General features: G+C 47.0%; 1 pseudogene; it reads right to left on the reverse strand.

Annotated features, from left to right (window-relative positions):
• Positions 1–279: 279 nt before the first annotated feature.
• Positions 280–17,246, reverse strand: part of LOC116969029 — a 65,083-nt pseudogene continuing 48,116 nt past the window's right edge.

The following is a 17,246-nucleotide window of genomic DNA, read 5'->3' on the forward strand; positions in this document are numbered from 1 at the left end:
GCCACTGGTGTGCACATGCTGGTGAGATAGGGCGTGCGAGCCCATGGCAAAGTACTCTCCACACACCGGGCTGGGGATGGGACGGTCGCCGGCATGCACCCGCTCGTGGGACAGCAGCTTGGTGGAGCAGGGGAAGCCCTTGCCGCACTGGGTACAGGTGTAGGGGTGCTCCCCGATGTGCGTGCGCTGATGCACCAGTTGGACTTCGTGAAGCACTTGACGCACTGTGTACAGGTGTCGGGGCATTCGCCAGTGTGGGTGCGCTGGTGCTCGAGCAGGCTGCTGGAGTGGTGGAGCCCTTGCCGCACTAGACACTGGTGTTGGGGCGCTCGCCAATGTGGGTGCGCTGGTGCTTCAGCAGGCTGCTGGAGCTGGTGAAGCCCTTGCCGCACTAGACACTGGTGTTGGGGCGCTCACCGATGTGGGTGCGCTGGTGCTTCAGCAGGTTGCTGGAGTGGCTGAAGCCCTTGCCGCACTGGGCACAGGTGTAGGGGCGCTCGCCGGTGTGGGTGCGCTGGTGCTGCAACAGGTGGTGGGAGTAGGTGAAGCCCTTGCCACACTGTGCGCAGGTGTAGGGACGCTCACCGGTGTGGGTGCGCTGGTGCTTCAGCAGGTTGCTGGAGTGGGGGAAGCTCTTGCCACACTGGACACAGGTGTAGGGGCGCTCGCCGGTGTGGGTGCGTTGGTGCACCAGCAGGTTGTTGGACTGGGTGAAGCCCTTGCCGCACTGGGTGCAGGTGTAGGGGTGCTCGCCGGTGTGGGTGCACTGGTGCGCCAGCAGGCTGTTGGAGAGGGAGAAGCCCTTGCCACAGTCGCCGCACGTGTAGGGCCGCTCCCCGGTGTGCACCCGCCGGTGGATCTTCAAGTCATTCGCCCCCTTGAAGCTCTTGCTGCAGTCGGAGCAGGTGAAGGGCCTTTCGCTGGAGTGCACGCGGTTGTGCCGCAGCAGGCTGCTGTAGCGGGTGAAGCTCTTGCCGCACTCCGAGCAGTCGAAGGGGCGTTCTCCTGTGTGAACCCGCCGGTGGGTCTCCAGCTCGCTCGGGCTCTGCCAGGCATTGCCACACACGTCGCACTCATATCGCTTCTCCTTGTTGTGCGTCATGTGGTCCTCCATTGAACCTCAACCTGCACACCAAGCAGATGGGAGGAAGGGGGGAGTGGCTCACCGGCACCCTGGCCGCCTTCAATGGCCGCTCATTTCTCCATCTCTCCGTCCACAGCAACGGCTCCTAAACCCTGCAGGAGGGGACCACAGAGGGTCAACGAGCTGGCAAACAGGACATTACTAACACATATTGGGTGCGTTTGTGGCGGAAGAAACTGTTATATAATTCTGCCCGGCACATTGGCACAGTGGTACAGTTGTTGCCTCACCACCAGAGACCCAGGCTCGATCCTGACTATGGGTGCTGTCTGTGTGGAGTTTGTACGTTCTCCCCTTGACCTGCGTGGGTTTTTACTCCTTGTGCTCCAGCTTCCTCCAACATTTCAAAGATGTTCAGGGTTGTAGATTAATCGGGCTCTGCAATATTGCTAAATTGTCCCCAATGAGCGTAGGATAGTGCTAGTGTACTGGGGGGGTCGCTGGTCGGCGCAGACTACATGTGACGAAAGACCTGTTGTTTCCGCGCTGCATCTCTAAACTAAACTAAACCAAAGAAGGGTGTCGACCCAAAACGTCACAAATTCCTTTTCTCCACAGATGCTGCCTGACCTGCTGAGTTACTCCAGCACTTTGTCAGAGTCATAGAGATACAGCGTTGGAAAGAGGCCCTTCGGCCCAACTCGTACCCACACTCCTAGATCCCTCGGCTCCACACATTCCCCCAGCTCCCCGCCATTCAGTGAATATCCTGCCCGGGTTTGACTTCCTAAACTGCAACATCCTCCCCACCCCCAAACAATGTGACCTCCTCCCTGTGGTTGTTCAAAAGGGAACTGCAGATGCTGGAATATCGAAGGTACACAAAATTGCTGGGGAAACTCAGCGGGTGCAGCAGCATCTATGGAGCGAAGGAAATAGGCGACGTTTCGGGCCGAAACCCTTCTTCAGACTGATGACGTTTCAGTTGATCAGTCTGAAGAAGGGTTTCGGCCCGAAACGTCGCCTATTTCCTTCGCTCCATAGATGCTGCTGCACCCGCTGAGTTTCCCCAGCAATTTTGTGTACCTCCTCCCTGTGGTTCCCTGTCCCTTACCCCTGCTGCCGCCTCCTGCTCCTTACCCCCCTTTGCTACCTCCCCCTTCACCCCACCCCCAAACAGTGTGAACACCACCAGGCTCCCCACCCCCTTCCTTGACTCACTTGATCCCTCTGTCTCGCCCCCCAGTTCCCTGCCCCCCATTCATCCCCCTCGGTACCAAACCCACTCCCCCTTGAATCCCTGCCTCCTCCCTTTGCTCGCTGTTCCCCCGCTACTCACTTCACCTCTTTTCCAACCCCCAGACTCTATCTCGCCCCCTCCCTCCCTCCCTCCCTCCCTCTACACTCTCCCCTCCCTCTCTCTCTCTCTCTCTCTATCCCTTCATTTCTTTCTCTTTCTCTCACCGTCCAGTGCGGGTCGGGTCGACTCCATCTTGGCCGTGGCGTCATTTCCGGGCTGAGGCCGCCCCCATATCTGCGGGGCAACGGGCCGGGGCAGCGACGTCATTTCCGGGCTGAGCCCCTGCCCGCGCGGTCTCTCTCTCTCTCTCTCTCTCTGTCTCTGTCTCCGGGGCAACGGGCGGATGAGCCGCGAGTGAGTGAGTGAGTGAGTGGGGACCCGGATGGGCCGGGCCGGGCCGGACGCGGTGAGAGGCTCCGGTGGATCAGGGCGGGCGGGGCGGGCGCGCTGGCTGGGGATTCGGTGCCGGGGGGTCCAGGCCGCGGCCTCGCACCCGGGAGACAGTGACTGGGCCTGGGGTTGGCGGAGCTCGGGGAGCCGGGCCTGGGGCCTGGGGTCGGGTCTGCGCCGGGTCCCGCCGCCGCCGCCGCAACACGACCATCAATCTCTCTCTATCTCTCACTCTATCTCACCGTCTCTCTCCCTGTCTCTATCTCTCTCTCTCTGTAGCGATGTTACAAAATTTTGAAATTTAAAAAATCTTTAACAAGTCTTTAATTTATCCCATCAGATAAAGCATAAAAAGAAGTTTAATTTGACACCTAATTCACTTTCATATCTTCAGTATTAAAAAAAGTTAAGCCCATTTGCATACTGGGGAATTGGCATCTTGTTCCCTATTGCTTTTCCATTGACTTAACACAAAAGCTGTGATCGAGGACAGTCAAAACCCCATAACTTTATTAAAAATTAAGAGAACTGAAAAAAATGTTCAGTTATTATAGATTGAAGCATTCTGAAACAAATATGAAACAATCTTACTTAGATGACTTGAAATTAAAGCATATTAGTTAGTTACCTAATTGTAGCTAATTACAAAATTCAATTACTAGATCTAAACATCTATCCATTTCTTAAGAATAGATTAACATTTTTAAATAGCCTAAGTGTCCAAATAACATTCACACAAGAATTCAGAATATAACATAATTTTTAAATCTCATTGTCATGGGTTTATAGGCCAAATGGAAGGAATTTAATGTTTAATACCTGTAAATTAATGGCCATTTAAATCAGCTTGCGAGTGGGATTTTCTGGAACGGGACCATTTAGAACGTTGAGGTTGCGGTGAATTTATACCCCCATATCTGCAGCAAAAACACTGCCATTCTTCACCGTTTCGCAACTTAAAATGTGGATTAAATACATCTTAAGAAACACTTTTATACATAAAAATAAACTGCTTTCTTTTACCTGGTCCTCCATAAAATCCGTCCCAGTTGTCGGCATTGACGGCTTCAGAAGCTGCTTTTAAAATCATTCCAGCGATTAACTTGTCGGGTGAATTTTTTTTTAAAACACACAGAACGGCTTGGGAACGATTCTTTAGCAAAATCTTGCACTCCAACAAATATAATTCAGGAGGTACACAAAAATGCTGGAGAAACTCAGCGGGTGCAGCAGCATCTATGGAGCGAAGGAAATAGGCGACGTTTCGGGTCGAAACCCTTCTTCAGACTGATGGGGGGTGGGGGGGAGAAGGAAGGAAAAAGGGAGGAGGAGGAGCCCGATGGCGGGGGGATGGGAGGAGACAGCTCGAGGGTTAAGGAAGGGGAGGAGACAGCAAGGGCTAGCAAAACTGGGAGAATTCAGGACCAGGGTCGGGAAACAACCCCGTTTTAACCCCGCCCCCCTCCTCAAACGCGCCAAAATCGCGCACACGGCCAGTGACAGAATGACAGCGCCGCTGAAGGTAAGTTTTGTAACATACCTACTCTCTGTCTGTCTCTGTCTCTCTGTGTCTCTATCTCTCTGTCTATCTATATCCATCCCACCCTCTGTCTCCCTCTCTGTTCCTCCCCTCCCTCTGTCCCTCTCTCTGTCTCTCTCTCTGTCTCTCTATCTCTATTTCTCTCTATACAGTGCATGGATAGATATGTCCCTGTACATAAACTCGCAATAGGCCCATAGCCCTTTATTGATTGCTACATGTTCTTGCAGCTGTAAGCAGTAAAACACAATAACAAGTTTAGCAATTCATTATTAATTTCTTACTGTTAGTTAATGTCGAATAGTGTGTGCGTACATATGTGCATGTTGGTCATTCACCGTCTCTCAGGTTATGGCATGCTGTTACGTATTGTGCACCAAGATGTGCCGTATTTCCTTCACCAAGGATCATTCTTAGTTTTGACGTATCATCTAGTTCTTTAAAATCAGGGGTTGCCACACTGAGTTTGTCAAAGTATGCTTTCCTTGTGTTGTCAATTTTTTTGCATTTTAGGAGGAAGTGCACCTCTGTTTCAACCTCATATGTCTCTCTCTGTCTCCCTCTCTGTCTCTATATCTCTGTCTCTCTGTCTCTATCTACAGTGCATTCAGAAAGTATTCAGACCCCTTCACTTTTTCCGCATTTTGTTACGTTACAGCCTTATTCTAAAATGTCCACAATAAAAAAGTGAAAACAGGTGTTTAGAAATTTTTGCAAAATAATTAAAAATAAATAACTGAAATATCACATTTACATAAGTATTCAGACCCTTTACTCAGCACTTCATTGAGGCACCTTTGGCAGTGATTACAACCTCAAGTCTTCTTGGGTATCACGCTACAAGCTTGGCACACCTGTATTTGGGTAATTTATCCCATTCTTCTCTGCAGATCCTCTCAAGCTCTGTCAGGTTGGATGGGGAGTGTCGATGCACAGCTATTTTCAGATCCCTCCAGAGATGTTCGATCGGGTTCAAGTCCGGGCTCTGGCCGGGCCACTTACGGACATTCACAGACTTGTCACAAAGCCACTCTTGCGTTGTCTTGGACGTCAGCTTTAGGTCGTTGTCCTGTTGGAAGGTGAACGTCTGCCCCAGTCCGAGGTCCTGAACACTCTGGAGCAGGTTTTCATCAAGGATCTCTATACTTTTCTCCGTTCATCTTTACCTCGATCCTGACTGGTCTCCCAGTTCCAACTGCTGAAAAACATCCCTACAGCATGATGCTGCCACCACAATGCTTCACCGTAGATATGGTATTCGCCAGGTGTTGAGCGGTGCCTGGTTTCCTCCAGACGTGACACTCGGCATTCAGGCCAAAGAGTTCAATCTTGGTTTCATCAGGCCAGGGAATCTTGTTTAGGTGCCTTTTGGCAAACTCCAAGCGGGCTGTCATGTGCCTTTAACTGAGGAGTGGCTTCTGTCTGGCCACTCTACAATAAAGGCCTGATTGGTGGAGTGCTGCAAATATAGTTGTCCTTCTGGAAGTTTCTCCCATCTCCACAGAGGAACTCTGGAGCTCTGTCAGAGTGACCATCGGGTTCTTGGTCATCTCCCTGAATATGTTAGTAAGTCTCTATCCTAATAAATTTAAATGTTTATTTATGGGCGCCTTTCAAGAGTCTCAAGGACAAAGGCCCTTCTCCCCCGATTGCTCAGTTTGGCCAGGCGGCCAGGCTTTATGAAGAGTCCTGGTGGTTTCAAAGTTCTATTTAAGAATGACGGAGGCCACTGTGCTCTTCAGGACCTGCAATGCTCCAAAAAATGTTTCCCCCAGATCTGTGTCTCAACACAATCCTGTCTCGGAGGTCTACAGACAATTCCTTCGTCTTCATGGCTTGTTTTTTGCTCTGACATGCACTGTCAACGGTGGGACCTTATATAGACAGGTGTGTGCCTTTCCAAATCATGTACAATCAATTTAATTTACCACTTGTAGACTCCTATCAAGTTGTAGAAACATCTCAAGGATAATCAATGGAAACACGATGCACCAAAGCTCAATTTTGAGAGTCACAGCAAAGGGTCTGAATACTTACGTCAATGTGATATTTCAGTAATTTATTTTAAATTATTTGGCAAGAATGACTAAAGACCTGTGGTTGCTTTTATATTATGAGGTTTTATGCGTAGATTGATGATGAACAGAAAAGACAAACCAATTTTAGAATAAGGCTGTAATGTAAAAAAAATTGTGAAGGGGTCTGAATACTTTCTCAATGCACTGTATATCCATCTCTCTCCCTCTCTCTCCCCCTCTCCCCCCATATTCTGTTTTCTCTTGGTTGCCAGAATCTCTACTGTCTTCCTTTTTCAACTGCCAAATAGTGGTCACTTAACCTGTATTTGGTGAGGGTCTGTCTCTGCTTTATGTCTCTAACAGTTGAGAGATAGCCTGACAATTTATAATCTCTTTTTAGGGCACAGTAACATTCTAATCTGCTTTGGCTTTTGGTTTCTTTATCCCAATGTTCCAAATACATTTCTTTACATTGTTTGATGATTTGGTTCACTCTAACTGGTGATTGGGGATCAGTGTTGATCTGAGGCTTGTGAGGATTTAACTGGATATGGTTCAACTGAATAGGGGTAGTTAGTCTCAGTACCAACTGACACAACAAACTCTTTTCTGGGCTCCCCTCTTGTGTTTTAAGGGCTTTAAACTGGAGGGTATCTGGGGGGCTAGATTTAAGGTGATTCCAAAAATTTAGTGCTCTTTTCTGGATATTTATTATCAGTGGGTATCGGCCTAATTCCGCCCTACATGTGTTTGTTGGTCTTTTCCTTTGGATACAGAGGATGTTCCGACAAAACATGTATGTTTTTCCCATTTATTATAACTATGGTGACTGAGTCACCATACTTCACTACCATAAAGCGCAATAGGCTGGATTACACTGTCAAATATTTAAAGCCAGATTTTAATTGGAATTTGGATGTTGTAGAATCTTCTTTTTATTGCATACAGAGCTCTTCGAACTTTCTCTTTTAGTGCATCCACTGCCATATTGAAGCTCCCTGATGCTGCAACAGATAGACCAAGGTAAGTATGTGTTCGAGTGTGTTCGATAATAATACCATTGAGAGTAAATTTGTATTTATCTTCCTGACATCTGGGTCTTTTCTGAAAAATCATGATGTTGGTTTTCTTTAGATTTACTGCCAAGGCCCAATTTTGGCAGTACTCATCAAGTAGGTTCAACTATTGCTGCAGTCCCTGTTTTGTGGGGGACAGCAGAACCAAGTCATCCGCATAAAACAGGGATTTTACCTCTCCGCCCAGAAGACAGAGTGTCGGGCTCAGATTGCAGCCTTGCCAGACGCCTCTTCTCTGGGCGAAGAGATCAGTGCGTTTGTCCCCAATTTTAATGCCACATTTATTAGTCAGATACATTGATTTGATAAGGTCATATACCTTTCCTCCTATACCACAACCGAGGAGCCCTTCATGCCAAACAGAGTCAAATGCTTTCTCAAAGTCAATAAAACAGGCAAATATTTTCCCATTTTTCACTTGGTATACATGTTTTTCAATGAGAGTGTGGAGGGTATAAATGTGGTCAGCGGTACGGTGTTTTGGAAGGAAGCCAATTTGTTTTTTACTGAGAATGTTGTATTTGTTAAGGAAATCCTGCATTCTGTTATTGATGATACTGCAGAATAACTTCCCTAGGCAGCAACTGACATAGATGCTACGATAATTATTTGGGTCTAATTTGTTTCCGCTCTTATAAATGGGTAAAATAAGCCCTTGACACCAAATATCAGGGAAATAAACTGAACGTAGTATGATGTTGAACAGCCTAAGCACTATGTCCTGCATCTCCGGAGTGCTGTACTTGAGCATTTCATTTTTAATGCTCTCTGGACCACAGGCTTTCTTTGATTGAAGAGATTTTATTTTTATGGTCAATTCTTCCAAAGTAATTGGGAAATCAAGAGGGTTTTGATAATCTTCAATTATTGTTTCTAGTTTGGAGTTTTTCTTTGATATGAGAATAATTTTAGTTTATTTTATTTATTGGGATGTATTTATATAGATTTTTGAAATTAGCTCTCCAGATATCACCGTCTTGAATTGGTAATGTTTGTAGTTTTGTTGTGCCCAGGTTATTCCACATATCCCAAAATTGGTTTTGATTTATGGAATTTTCAATTTCGTCAAGTCCTTTGTGAGTGTAATTTTGTGTTTTGTTCCTAATAGTGTGTTTATACCTTTTAAGAGTTTCATTATATCTAATCCATAAGTCTGGATTGTTTGGTTGATGATCTTTTCTGACACTATTACACTCGTGGTCGAACCATTTTTCATGGTTGTGGTTTTTGATCATTTTTCCCTTCTGTTTCACAACGTCAGCTTTGATAGCTGCCTTGTGAAAGATCACATTAATGTCATTTATAGCCATATTTACACTCTAGTAGTCTCATATGAATTTGAATTTCAATATTTTATTTGTGAGATCAGGTGAGTTCAGGGCCATGATGAATTTATCTCCACTATCTGAAGCCCATCTGTAAGTCTGATTTAGTTTATACAGCTTATTGGGTTCCTTTTTTACGTCTTTAGTTTGAACAGGAAATTTTAGGCACACGTTGATTTGACTATGGTCTGAAAGAGGGGACTGCTGCCTATAAGTGAATGCAGGGGTCTATGCAGGCCTCTCTCACACCGCCTGCTGCTGAAAGACTCATCCATGCCTTCATCTCCTCCCGACTGGACTATTGCAACTCACTTCTCCTTGGCATCAGCTCCACCTACATCAACCGACTCCAACTGGTCCAGAACGCAGCCGCCCGACTCATCACCCACACCAAATCCTGGCATCACATCACTCCAGTCCTCAAAAAACTTCACTGGCTTCCCATCTCCCACCGGATCACCTACAAAATCCTGGTCCTCACCTACAAAGCCCTCCACCATCTGGCCCCCCCCATATCTCAATGACCTCCTCTCCCCCTATCAACCCTCACGGTCCCTCAGATCCACATCAGCCGGTCTCCTCTCCATCCACGTCCAACCTCCGCAGTTTTGGGGACAGAGCCTTCTCCAGGGCAGCTCCCAGGCTCTGGAACTCCCTCCCCCAACTGATCCGCAATTCCGTGTCCCTCACCATCTTCCAGTCCCGCCTCAAGACCCATCTCTTCACCTCTGCCTATCCTTAGCCCCACGTCCCCGTCCCTTTTCATCTGTGCATTAATTGCCTCATATTGTGTTTTGTATTGAATTCTGTCTTTACTTTGTGTACTAGTCATGTCTCTACTATTTATTTCATTCCCCTTACATGTTTTTCCTCTACATGCTCAATTTTTGTAAGGTGTCCTTGAGACTCTTGAAAGGCGCCCATAAATAAAATGTATTATTATTATTATTATTATGTCAGTAATTGCGTAGTCTACCACACTAGACCCAAGAGCTGAGGAATATGTAATCCTTCCCAGCGAGTCCCCTCTGTGCCTACCATTAACTATGTACGGGCCCAAGGCTCGACAGAGATGCACTACCTCTCCGCCGCTTTTATTTATTTCACAGTCAAGGTTGTTCTGGTTAATGATAGTTGGTGTGACATACAATGGGGTTTGACCGAACACATGGTTGTTGCCCTGTGGGTCTATGGAATCGGGTTCACATCCGGTCCTTGCATTCAGGTCTCCACATAGTAGCACATTTCCCTGGGCCTGGAAATGATTGATTTCCATGTGGAGAGTTTCAAATATATCCTCTTCAAAATATGGCGAATTTATTGGGGCACATAGATATGTATCTTTTCCAGTTATTCCAATTTTTTAATCTAGTTTCAACCATATATATCTGATTTCCCCTGTTTTATTGATGTAATGTGACTGTCTAGTTCTTCTTTGTACCACACCAAGACCCCCCAGAGGTTCTGCCCTTATGTATATCAGCCGTTTTTACTGAGGGCACCATGACTTCATGGTACCCTGAGGGACAGTGAATGAACGTATCCTTTCGGTACCATGTTTCTGTTAATATCATTATATCAGTCTATAGACTTCTATAGACTTTAGGAACTCAGGGTTCGCAGTCTTCATCCCGAAGATTGAAGAGTAGAGACCCTGGATATGCCTATATGGAATGAACTCATTTATTTTTTATTTATATTCTTTTCTTTTTTAGTTAAAATAAAACCTATTTTGTGGGACAGGTGCGAAAACACTAGTTTTTTCTATAATTGGGGAATGTTAGGCACAGTTTTGTATGCCATGGTAAGGCAGACTCATACTGCCACCTAGTAATTATAACTATATTAATAATCAATATCAACAGTATTAATATCAATATCAACAATATCCACTGTACTAATTCAGTGCAATCATATGCTGTTTTTATCAGTCACTCGGAAGGGACTGTTTATATATTTGTCTCCTTTATTACCATAGGAGGTGGGAACATAGGGTGAGCAGCAGCTGCCTGATCTGACCCATCTCCGAGGTGATCTGCGGCTGTGGCTGGAGTGATGAGCTGGGGGCAATGGCGGCCCTGGCTGGGCTGTTCTGTCTCCTCGCCGTTTGGCGGGTGGTCCTGACATGGTGGGGGGAAGGGAGTCCAGATTGGCCTCTTGGGTTCCCGCAGACGATACACAACTCTATCTCCCCCTGAAGCCCAAAAACCAATCAAATCTACTTAACCTTTCCCGCTGCCTCGAGTATATAAAGTGCTGGATGGCCCAGAACTTCCTCCAACTAAATGAGAGTAAGTCTGAGGTCATCCTTCTTGGCCCCTCGGACTCAACAGGGCTCTCGCTTAACTTATTTTCCCTGTTGCCAGCCGGGCAACCCTGCCAGCTTTTTAGGTTGCCAAATGACAGTTTAGGTGGTCATTTAAGATGGCTTGCATGATGCATGCGATAATGTGCTCGGACTAAGCGCTTAGTTACCAGTCGGAATTATACTCAATGAAGCATTCACATATTATTTCTGCTTCAAATAAAGTCACAAACTAAACATTCACCAATCAAGACATGATATCCCCACAATGACATGCAGCAAAATTATAAGACAGTATCTCAACTCTTTTTACACATTGCAATTAATGCAATTTCTATTAGTTCTTTCCACTTCCAAACAAAAATGTGGTTGGATTATTCAGCGAATGATCAACCTGTGTCAATAATTCCTGGACCATGGTAACATATATGCATACGTATAGTTGTGAATGTTGCTCATTAAATAACTACAGTGCTGATACTCCATATTAAGAGCCGTTAAAATGAATTCTGTAATAACGTGTCAACGGTAGCAGTGACAATCGAACACTGCGGTTTTAATGTTTCACGTGTTCACAATTTAATTAATCCATCTTTATGGATTAAAACAAATAATAACATTGGGAATTAAAACACATTTGATTGCATTCCGTTATCAAACATAGTCAATATTCGCTCTGAAGACATTTCCAGGACAATAGGGTCAGGGAAGGGGGTGTGTGTGAATCAGTGCGAGGTGGGTAGATGGCGGGGGGGGTGGTTAGAAGGCAGTCGGTGCAGAATGGATGGATTGAGGCAGGTGAATTAGTACGTGTTGGTTGGAGTAGGTAAAATTGTGAGGGGAGAGCACGGGGGATGTCAGTGGTGTTGAATGGGGGGGTTCAGTACGGGATGGATGGGGGTAAATAAAAGTGCTGGAGAAACTCAGCGGGTGAGGCAGCATCTATGGAGCGAAGGAAATAGGCAACGTTTCGGCTCGAGACCCTTCTTCAGACTGTTCCCCCCATTCTTCTTGAATGGGAGGATCAGTACAGGATGGATGGGGGGGGGGGGGAGATCAGCGCAGGATGAATGGGGGGGGGGTCAGTACAGTGTGGATCGGAGGGTCTGTGCAGGATGAATGGGAAATCACTACAGGATGAATGGGGGAAGGTGCAGGGTAAATGGAGGAAGGTGCAGGGTAAATGGGGGAAGGTGCAGGGTAAATCTCGGCGTGATATTTGACACAGCACTGAAATTTGACAAACAAGTCAATGCCGTAGTAAAAGCTAGCTTCTTTCAGCTTCGGACAATAGCTAAAATAAAACAATTACTCCACTTTGATGACCTCAAAAAGATCATCCACACATTTATCTCCTCCCACCTAGATTACTGCAACTCTCTTTACACTGGCATCAGCCAATCTTCCCTATCCCGCCTGCAACTGGTCCAAAACGCCGCAGCGAGACTCCTGACAGGCACCCGAAAAAGGGACCACATCACCCCGATCCTGGCCTCTCTCCACTGGCTCCCTGTGCGGTTCCGTATACATTTCAAGACCCTCCTCTATGTCTACAAAGCCCTCAATGGGCTTTCCCCCTCCTACATTAAAAGTCTTCTCACCCACCACTCCACCTCCAGGTCCCTCAGATCGGCCGACTTGGGGCTGCTGAATATCCCGCGGTCTAGGCATAAGCTCAGGGACGACCGCGCCTTTGCGGTTGCAGCTCCTAGACTGTGGAACAGCATCCCCCTTCCCATCAGAACTGCCCCCTCCATCGACTCCTTTAAGTCAAGACTAAAATCTTATCTATATTCCCAAGCCTTTCCTGACGTCCACTGAGCGAGGGTTATATATATATATACTAGACCAAGTGCAGACCGGTTGGGTCTGTTCCCCCAACGTGCGATTGTGGGGGGGGAGGCGGCATGCAGCGTCACACACTAACTATCACCCCTCCCCCCCCCCCCCCCCCCGCACTCACGCTAATTACCCCCCCTTGATATTATATTAATATTATTAATTTGCTCCTTTTACCCCATAACCACCCTATCTACTGACGCATAGCCCCCAACTTGCAGTCACATCTGGCATCTAGAGAGGGGGGGAGGGGGGGGGTAGAGAGTGAGGGCAGAGAGAGAAGGGGCAGAGACAGAGAGAGAGACAGAGACACAGAGAGAGGGGCAAGAGGGATAGGGGGTGGAGAGGAGGAGAAGAGGGAGGGTGGGTGGGTGAGGGGGGAAAGGTGGGGGAGAAGGGGAGGAGAGAGAGAGGGTGAGAGTGAGGGGGAGAGAGAGGGGGTGCTGAGAGGGGTGAGGTGGGGAGCAGGGAGGGGGAGGGGAGGGAGGGAGAGGGTAGGGGGTGTGGAGGGGAGGGGAGGAGGGGGGAGGGGGGGAGGAGAAAGTGGGGAGAGAGTGTGCTGAGAGGGGGGTGAGATGAGGGGAGGGGGAGAGGTGGGGAGCAGGGAGGGGGAGGGAGGGTGGAGGGAAGGGAGTAGGGGTGTGTGGAGGGGAGGGGGGTTTAGGGGAGTGACGGTGGGGGAGGGGAGGAGGGGGATAAAAAGAGGGGAGAGAGAGGTGGGGAGGGGGGAGAGGAGAGAGGGTGAGAGGAGATGGGGGGGAGAGGAGAAGATGGGGGGGAGGAGCGAGGGGGGAGAGGAGAGGGGGGAGTGAGGAGAGGGGGGGAGAGAGGAGAGGGGGGGGAGTGAGGAGAGGAGAGGGGGGGAGAGAGAAAGAGAGAGGGATAGGGAGAGACAGGTGGGGAGAGAGAGGAAGGGAGAGAGAGAGAGAGAGTGCCTTTTTTACTCAACCAAACCAAACAACCATTTGCAGGCAGTGCTTTTTTACATCAAACTCTATATTTTCATTTTCAAACCAAATTAAGGGTACTCACAGTGTTGTAGACATTTGTTCAATGTCATTCAGAGCTCAGAGTGACAGAGACTAATTGACAGAGCTCCAGCTTGCAGAGATTAATTGAGGCACACCACTTCCTGGTTTTATAGTCCCTACCCCCTGCCGCCAGCGGGGGCAGCAGAGAGAATGGGGAATTTTGTAAAAACATTAACATATCTGTCATTTTTAATCAACGGGAAAAATCCTCGGCACACATGTGGCGGAGGGGGGCTCTGAGCGAGGTGGCCAAAAATGACGGCCGTAGGTGGCGGCGTTCTCTCGGAAATCGCAGCACAGATCGCCAAAACCGGTCAAGAACAGAGTTTTAGTAATATAGATAGATAGATGTATGTAGTTTGTTTGTCTATACTATTCTTATAACAAATGTAAAGCACTTTGACAAACAAGAGTTGTTTTTTAAATGTGCTATATAAATAAATGTGACTTGACTTGACTTGACATTGATCGAGGGGGTGGGAAGGTTACGTCCCAGGGCAGTATATTTGAGGTTCTTTGCAAAGACCCTCACCCCCTGTCTGTTTAGATGTATTCCATCATGGAGGTTCCATATACCGATGGTCGGGTGGTGGGCCAATTGGACATTAGGAAGGGCGGCACATCCTCTGCTGATCTCCATGTTGGTATCGTGAATCACATGGGGTGGGGTATCCTTCCTGGGCAGCAGGGTAGAGATCACAATCCTCGATTCAGGGACATCCTTGCTGGCCTTTTCTGCCATCCTCGTTATTGCCCCAGCAGTACGATGGCGTAAGGTGCGCAAGTCATTCGTGCCTGTATGGATCACAAGGTTTTGAGGGCTCCCGATGGTGTCTTTGCTCAGGACCCCCATTGCATGGTCTGTGGTGCTGCACCTTTTAACTAATACCTGGTGACCTGGGAACAGCCTCTGGGGATCTAGAAACTTCCCATTGGAATCAGTCAGTAGGACTACCTGGGGGTTTTGCTCTTCAGACTGGGGGGCAGGAGGTTGGGTGAGGGTTGCCTGTTGACTGTGTACCTGGGGCAAGCTCTGTAGCAGAAGGGGTTTCCACTAATGGTGTATTCGTGGGCTGAGTGCAGCTCAGAGAGGTCGGAGCAGCCATAGGAAAGCTCTCTATCTCTCTCTCACTCGCTCTCTCACTCTCTGTCTCCCTCTTCCTGTCTCTCTCTCGCTCTCTCTCCCCCCCTCTCTCTCTATCCATCTCTCCCTCTGTCTCTGTCTCCCTCTGTCTCTGTCTCCCTCTGTCTCTGTCTCCCTCTGTCTCTGTCTCCCTATGTCTCTGTCTCCCTCTCTCTGTCTCTCTCTCTCTCTCTCTCTCTCTCTCTCTCTCTCTCTCTCTCTGTCTCTGTCTCTCTCTCTGTCTCTCTCTCTGTCTCTCTCTCTGTCTGTCTCTCTCTGTGTCTCTCTCTGTGTCTATCTCTGTCTCTCTGTCTCTCTCTCTCTCTCTCTCTGTCTCTCTCTCTCTCTGTCTCTCTCTCTCTGTCTCTCTCTCTCTCTGTCTCTCTCTCTGTCTGTCTCTCTCTGTCTGTCTCTCTGTCTGTCTCTCTCTGTCTCTCTGTCTGTCTCTGTCTGTCTCTCAATTCAATTTAGTTCAATTAAAAAACTTTATTGGCATGATAAAAAAACATTGTTATATTGCCGAAGTATAAAACATGACATACATATTTGAAATGCATAAGTATAAATACAAGTATACCGTGCATGGATAGATATGTCCCTGTACATAAACTTGCAATAGGCCGATAGCCCTTTATTGCTTGCTACACGTTCTTGCAGCTGTAAGCAGTACAACACAATAGCAAGTTTAGCAATTCAATATTAATTTCTTAGTGTTAGTTAATGTCGATTAGTGTGTGCGTACATATGTGCATGTTGGTCATTCACCGTCTCTCAGGCATGCTGTTACGTATTGTGCACCAAGATGTGCCGTATTTCCTTCGCCAAGGATTATTCTTAGTTTTGATGTATCATCTAGTTCTTTAAAATCAGGGGTTGACACACTGAGTTTGTCAAAGTATGTTTTCCTTGTTTTGTCAAATTTATTGCATTTTAGGAGGAAGTGCACCTCTGTTTCAACCTCATCTGTCAAACAGTGGCCGCATATTCTGTTTTCTCTTGGTTGCCATAATCTCTTCTGTCTTCCTTTTTCAACTGCCAAATAGTGGTCACTTAACCTGTATTTGGTGAGGGTCTGTCTCTGCTTTATGTCTCTAACAGTTGAGAGATAGTCTGACAATTTATAATCTCTTTTTAGGGCACGGTAACATTCTAATCTGCTTTGGCTTTTGGTTTCTTTATCCCAATGTTCCAAGTACATTTCTTTACATTGTTTGATAATTTGGTTCACTCTAATTTGTGATTGGGGGTCAGTATTGATCTGAGGCCGGTCAGGGTTTAACTGAATTGGGTTTAACTGAATAGGGATAGTTAGTCTCAGTACCAACTGACACAGGGAACTCTTTTCTGGGCTCCCGTCTTGTGTTTGAAGGGCTTTAAACTGGAGGGTATCTGGGGGGCCAGATTTAAGGTGATTCCAAAAATTTAGTGCTCTTTTCTGGATATTTATTATCAGTGGGTATCGGCCTAGTTCCGCCCTACATGCGTTTGTTGGTGTTTTCCTTTGGATACGGAGGGTGTTCTGACAAAATTCCGCATGCATGGCCTCCGTTGTATGTTTTTCCCATTTACTATAACTATGGTGACTGAGCGGACCCCATACTTCACTAGGCAAGGCAAGGCAAGGCAACTTTATTTCATACACGAGGCAGACTCAAAGTGCTTCACATAAAAACATGTCATACAATAAAATGAAATAATAAAATGAAATAAAATAGAAGAATTAAAAGAAAATAAAAGCAAAATTAAAAATGCATTATAAAAAGTTCAAAAGTTAAAAGTGCAATGTACCATATGGTACAATGCACTACCATAAAGCGCAATAGATTTAGATTAGATTTTAGATTAGATTATTTAATGACCACACAGTCAAGCTGGTGGAATTCAGGTTCAGTACAGGATGTTACAAGGTAGGCTGATTCCCGTCAAACATAACATAAAACACAACATCATACAATATACAGTACATGCATGGGGAGGATATGTGCTGTTATCATAGTGTGTTCAGAATTCGGATTGCGTGTGGGTAAAAACTGTTTTTAAATCGAGATGTCTTGGCGGGCAGTGAGCTGTAGCGCCTTCCTGATGGCAGCAGGTGGAAGATGTGGTGAGCTGGGTGGGAGGGATCAGAGATGATTTTCTTCACCCTTGACACAGACCGTTTGTGATGGAGTGATTCTATTGATGGAAGGGGAGTGCTGATGATTTTGGATGCTTT

Source organism: Amblyraja radiata (assembly GCF_010909765.2).
Source record: "Amblyraja radiata isolate CabotCenter1 chromosome 42 unlocalized genomic scaffold, sAmbRad1.1.pri SUPER_42_unloc_2, whole genome shotgun sequence".
Taxonomy (NCBI): domain Eukaryota; kingdom Metazoa; phylum Chordata; class Chondrichthyes; order Rajiformes; family Rajidae; genus Amblyraja; species Amblyraja radiata.